The sequence below is a fragment of the Cebus imitator genome, unplaced genomic scaffold, assembly GCF_001604975.1.
Source record: "Cebus imitator isolate Cc_AM_T3 unplaced genomic scaffold, Cebus_imitator-1.0 Scaffold84, whole genome shotgun sequence".
Lineage (NCBI taxonomy): Eukaryota > Metazoa > Chordata > Mammalia > Primates > Cebidae > Cebus > Cebus imitator.
In genome coordinates, this window is record NW_016107399.1 from 3,287,074 (window position 1) to 3,293,073 (window position 6,000).

Sequence of the window (6,000 nt, forward strand, 5' to 3'; positions counted from 1 at the left end):
CTGCACTCCAGCCTAGGCAACAGAGTGAGACCCTGACTTTAAAAACAATTTTTTTTGGAAAAAAAAAAATCAAAACCACTTGTAATTTGCAAGTTTAAAGAAACTAATTCTAATATTTTAATTATAGCAAATATTATACAATGCATACTGAAACTATTAAATAGCTTCAGAGAATGTGTGTCAAAATGCTTTATAAAGTGCAAGGAACTTGACATATGTTTATTCTTTTGTTGTTGTTGTTGTTTGTCTATTTTTTGGATCATCCCAGCTGGTCACAAGCTGGTTTGAGAGTAACTAGTAGAGTCAACTCAATAGGTTGCTGAGAACAGACATCTGAGGATCCAACCTTACCTAACATGCAAGTATGTCTCCAAGTATATGGATTATGTATATAAATATACGTGTATATATATGTATTCTCCACTTATACAACATAAAATTTCCTTTATTTATATTATCCATATCTTTTTTCCATTTCACTGAAGGTTGGTGGTATTACTCATATATATTGCCTGCTTCTATACAACTTTTTTCCCTCATGAATATAATTGTGTACAAACAAAGGAAAACCCTTTAAAAAGTGTATTTTCATAGCTGCCCAGGATAGTCTTGAACTCCTGGGCTCAAACGATCCTCCCACCTCGGGCTACCCAAGTGCTGGGATTACAGGTGTAAGCCACCATGCCCAGCCTCCTATTATGTTGTCTAATTTGGTTTGTTGGCACTTCGGAACGCAATGGAGGCAAAATAGCATGGTGTTAAAGTGCAAACTACAGAGCTAGTTTGCCTGAGGTTTCTTTGAATCCTGATTTCTTCTAATTTAGTTGTGTGACTCTGAGCAAGTTACTTTATCACTCCGTTGTACAAATTAAATTACTGTAACATGTAAGAGTACATGAAAGCCTTGGAATAGTGCCAGATATGTAGTAAAAGTCAATATGTCATAGCTATTATTATGCCTACCTTATGTATACTGACATTGCTAAACTCCTTTATTAATTCTAATAGTTTACCTGCAGATTTTTTTTTTTTTTAGATATTCTATGTGGACAATCATATTGTCTACAGATTAGGAAAAGCTTGCCATTTTCTTTCCAACCCTTAGGCATCTTTTTTGATTTTTTGGTTTTTTGTGTTGACTAGACCAGCTTTGTCCAACAGAACTTTCTACAATGATGGAAATGTCCTCTAGCTGGGTTGTCCAATATGGCAGCCATGTATGGCTATTAGCATTTGAGATACAGCTAGTGAGACTGAGGAACTAGGTTATTTAAATAACCACCTGTGGCAAGTGGCAAGAGTATTGAACAGCTCAAGACCAGAATTTCCATTGCAATGTGGAGCAGCGGTACTCAGGGTGAGACTCTTTGCTGAGCACCTGGCATTCCTTCTCACATTTCACCAGGAAGTATATTTGTTGTACATTTGAAAAGACACCCTTTATTCTCAGTTTGCCAAGAAACAGAATCAATAGGGAAGAAGTGTGTGTGTATGTGTGTGTCTATTGTTCATACGATTATGGAAGCTAACAAGTCCCACATCTGCCATTTGCAAGCTAGAGAACCAGGAAAGCTGGTGGTATAATTCAGTCCTAGTTCAAAGGCTTGAGGAATGGGGGCCATTGCGGGGACAAAAAGACACCTATGTAAGTCCTGCACTCCTAAGGCTGAGGAGCAGGAAGCCTCCAAACCATGGGCAGTGGGCAGAAGCAAATGGATGTCTCGGCTCAAGAGAAAGAATTGGCCTTTCCTCTTTCTTTTTGTTCTATTCAAGCCCTCAACAGATTGAATAATGCCTATTCACACTGGACAGAAAGGACATCGAGCACTTTCTGGAGTCCCCAGCAATGCACCGTCTGTCGTCCGGGCCAACTGGCCAGCTGGTTCGGTCCTGGCCATGTTGACTTATGTTGAGTCTCAAGGGCCACCACCCAGGCACCTGACTAGGTGCGTCCTCGGCTGTCTTAAGTTCAAGAACTCACCTGCTCTGGCAGCGTAGGCGGCCCCTGTCCCGCAGGAAGGACTTTCCCTGCGGTCACCCAACTCTAGGCGCGCACCGCCCCTCAGCTTGAAAACCCCGCCTCCTACAGAAAGCGAGTGTGGGAGGGTTAGTTGGCTTTGGAGGCGGGGTGAGCGGACAGCACAGTGCTGCGCTTAGCGCTAAAGCGGCTGTTGGCCAAGAAACGAAGCGAGGATGCAGAGTTGGCCCCCAGCGCGAGCGAAATGTCCCTGCAGCGGCACCGCTTTACCTTCCCTAGAGGAAGGAGGGACGGCCGGCGCGCAGCACCACCTCGGCCGGCTGACGTCTGCCCGGCTGCCACCAGGGGGTGATGCGCCCTCACCTTTCCTCCAGGATGCCGTGGATGCCAAGGAGGGCAGGGGGTCTAACGCGTCCCAGCCCGGAGCCTCTGCCCGGGAAGATACCCTTGGCCACCAGCACCAGATCCCTGGTGGCCACCTGACGCTTGGGCATTCCTTCTACGGACCCTGGGATGTCCTGGCCCTTGAACTCATAATACATCTTGGCCGTCCGAAGGTGCGATTTTCAGACCCTCCAATAATGGCAGGGATAGATTCAAAATCATTGCCATATTACAGGCAGGGCCACCCACAGTAAGAAATTGACGAATTGCCACATTGAGGGACAACCTGGGAGCTGCGGACCAAAGGGGCCCGAGAGCAGTTGAATGGGAAGGAAGGCTTACAGCGGCCACCTGTAGAGTTGACCGTCCTCCGCACGCTCCCCACCTTGGGTCCCGAAAGAGGAAAAAAGTAGAGTGCAACCTGCGGTGAGCTCTTTTTCATCAGGCTCTAGGAAGTAACAACGGCTGATGTGTACGAGCTACCTACTAGGAAGTGGGTCTGCTACATTACCTCCTTTAGCCCAAACCAGAATCCAGTGAGATTTTAATTGCTGCTATCCCCAGGGCGTATGTGAGGGAAATGAGACTCCGGAAAGTTCAGTTGGCCTAGGTTACACAGGAAGTGGCAGAGTTAACACGGGAACCCAGATCTCACTGACACCAGAGTCCATTTTTCCACAGTAGCCACAAAAATATGTTAACTCCAGTGAGCACTTAATATCTGTCAAGCATTGCACGTAATGTTTTTTGGCAGCGGTTTAAAATTCTCACCTCAACCCTCACAAGGTAGCCACTATTACTGTTATTCCCATTTTATAGGGAGATAAACTAAGTCATAGAGCGTTAAGAAACTTGCCCACAGTTACACATCTAGTAACTGGTAGAATTGGACATAAGCCCAGAAAGTCCCATTCCAGAACTCATACACTAGCTACCAAGTTCTACTGCTTACTGTAGTGTAAGTGCCCCTGTCCATTTCTTCCAACAGATTCCATCTGAGACAAGCTGGAATGGTCTGAAAACTCCTCGATGCCCTCCAGCCAATGTAGCTGATGCCATCCTTTCAACCATCCACATTCTACTACACCTCCCTGCAGCTCCATGATTTCTGACACTGTGGGGATGGAGCTCATGCATGCCCTGCACCCACATTTTGAGAGAGCCCCTCTACAGGCTGCACTGTCCTCATTAGATGTACATCAGATCAGTAAGAGATTTAGGCAGAATAATCTTTTGTTTCCTTTTCCTTCCTCCCCCTCCTTCTCTTTCTCTTCCTCCTCTCTCCTTGCTTTGTCACCTATTAATTTTACTTTTTATAGAGATGGATTTTTTTTTTTTTGAGACAGGGTCTTGCTCTGTTGCCTGGGCTGGAGTACGATGGCACAACCATGGCTAAATGCAGCCCTCAACCTCCCGGGCTCAAGTGATCCTCTCACCTCAGCCTCCTAAGAAGCTGGCACTATAGGTGTGCACCACCATGCCCAGCTCTTCTTTCTTTCTCTTCTTCTTCTTTTTCTTTTTTTTTTTTTGGTAGACATGAGGAGTCCAGGAGTTCAGGAACTCCTAGGCTCAAGCAGTCGGCTAACCTTGGCCTCCCCAAGCGCTGGGATTACAGGTGTAAGCCACTGTGCCCAGCCTTTCTTTATTTATTACAAATAGCTGACACCTGAGTTTATTGCTTTCCCCAAGTTATCAGTTATTTTGTAGAGTACAAAACTAGAAAATAGTATCTGAATTGTTGACCCCAGTTCAGGAAGATGAGGCAGGTCTCACCCAGGCTTCGTCCACATGAAACTACTACATTTCCATATATTATTTAAAATGGACTTTGTGCAACTGTGCCTTTATGATAGAGCCTAACCTAGCTGTATTTGCTCTGTTTCCTAGTAGGATTTGGAGGTCTTGCAACTTCAAACAAAAAATTCCAGAAGTATGCCCTTTGCTATTTCTGCATTATTAGGATCTGTTGGAAGCCTGTGACGTTCGATTTGTCTGTGAAGAGGGTGATAGCTGGTGCAAACCAGGGTCATGAAATTTGGCTGCTTCCATGGCAGTGATTTCTACCTGAGGGATGCCTACCCAATACAAAATAGTAAATGGAGGTGACTACTAGATACAATGGACTGCTGGGTAGCCTCAGACCTCAAAGTACTTGTATTGCTTTAGGCCTGCATGGCAGGTTTTTGCAGAATGCCGATAATAGGAGCCTCAACCATTTCTACTATGTGCAGAAAAGAGGACAGTTGGAAAGAAGGCACTGTGTGTGTTCTAATGCCCAGCAGAGTCAGCTTCTGACCAGATAATGATAATGTTAGGAAACATTTATGAAACACTTAACGTGTCCATATAAATTAACGTCTAGTCTATTCCAACAATTTACATGTCATGTAGGGGATACCGTGGAACCAACCAGGCCGGGACAATGGAATCCATTCCATCTGGTTGCTATGGAGAGCCCAAGGGCGACTACAGAAAACAAGGAGTGTCTGCCCATTGTTTCTGGAGCATGAATAACCAAAGGAGATTACTGGACTTTGCTTGCTTGAACAGATTATTTCTATTTAATTCACTCTATATAGCTTTGATAAGAGCAGTGGTTCTCAATTTTGGTGTTAGAATCACTTGGGAGAATTTTTAGAATCTCCATGCCCTGGCCATTCCCCAGAACAATTAAATTAGAATGTCTGGGGAATGGAACCCAGGTATCAGTATTTTTCAAAGCCCTCCTGAGATTCCATGTGCCACCATTCCTCATAGGTTTTCCCCTAAACCCTAATAAGCGATATGGCACCTATATGATAGGCTAATAGGCACAGGGTACCTACCACATCAGCTGGGGCAGAGGAACCACGTGGGCTGGGAACCCCAAACATTCCCGGAGAACCTAAACATTAAGTAGAATTAAAGGAGGCAAATTCCAAGATGTTTGCTATGGCTCAAATCAGAAACCAATTTTACAGAATCATTTAATAAAAACTTATAGATTCTTGTTGAGGGCATTCTAGGATGGAGGTAAATTGGCCTCAGTCACATGGAGGAGGTTGAGCCTGGCCCTTGTTCCCCAAAGCAATTTCACCTGGTAACCAGCTGTAAGTTTCCCTTTGGTTATCCCCAAGCTTTCAGAAAAGTCACACCTAATGTGTCAGTATGCTTTGAGCTGTGCATGCGGAATTAGGGAAGAGTCTAAAGGTGAACAGATAAAAGAGAAGCAGTCGCCTTGTTTAGGCCAGCACGGTGGCTGGACACTGGAGGAGGGGGTTGGCAGTGGCATGAGCAGTGACCAGAGCCAGGCAGTGACAGAAACACAGTGCTGTTACAGACCGACTTCAAGCTTGTGTGAACCCCTTCTGCTGCTACGACTGCCAAAGTTCCCAGTGCCTCTGATAGTGAGGCTAGAAGTTCTGAGTGCAGAAGGAGGGGGAAGAGACATTATTATTTGGACATAATAATAAAAGCGACCTCAGCTATGCTCATAAGCAAATCATGTTTGCCACATATTGGCAATAATCAAATAGTTCAATCCCTAATCAAATTCCCCATTAAAACCAAGTCCCACTCCCAAATATATGTGTTTCTTTTGGGCTGTAAGTGTTGGTTAGAAGTCTTTATGGTTGCTGCAGGGAAGAAATGTTATGAGC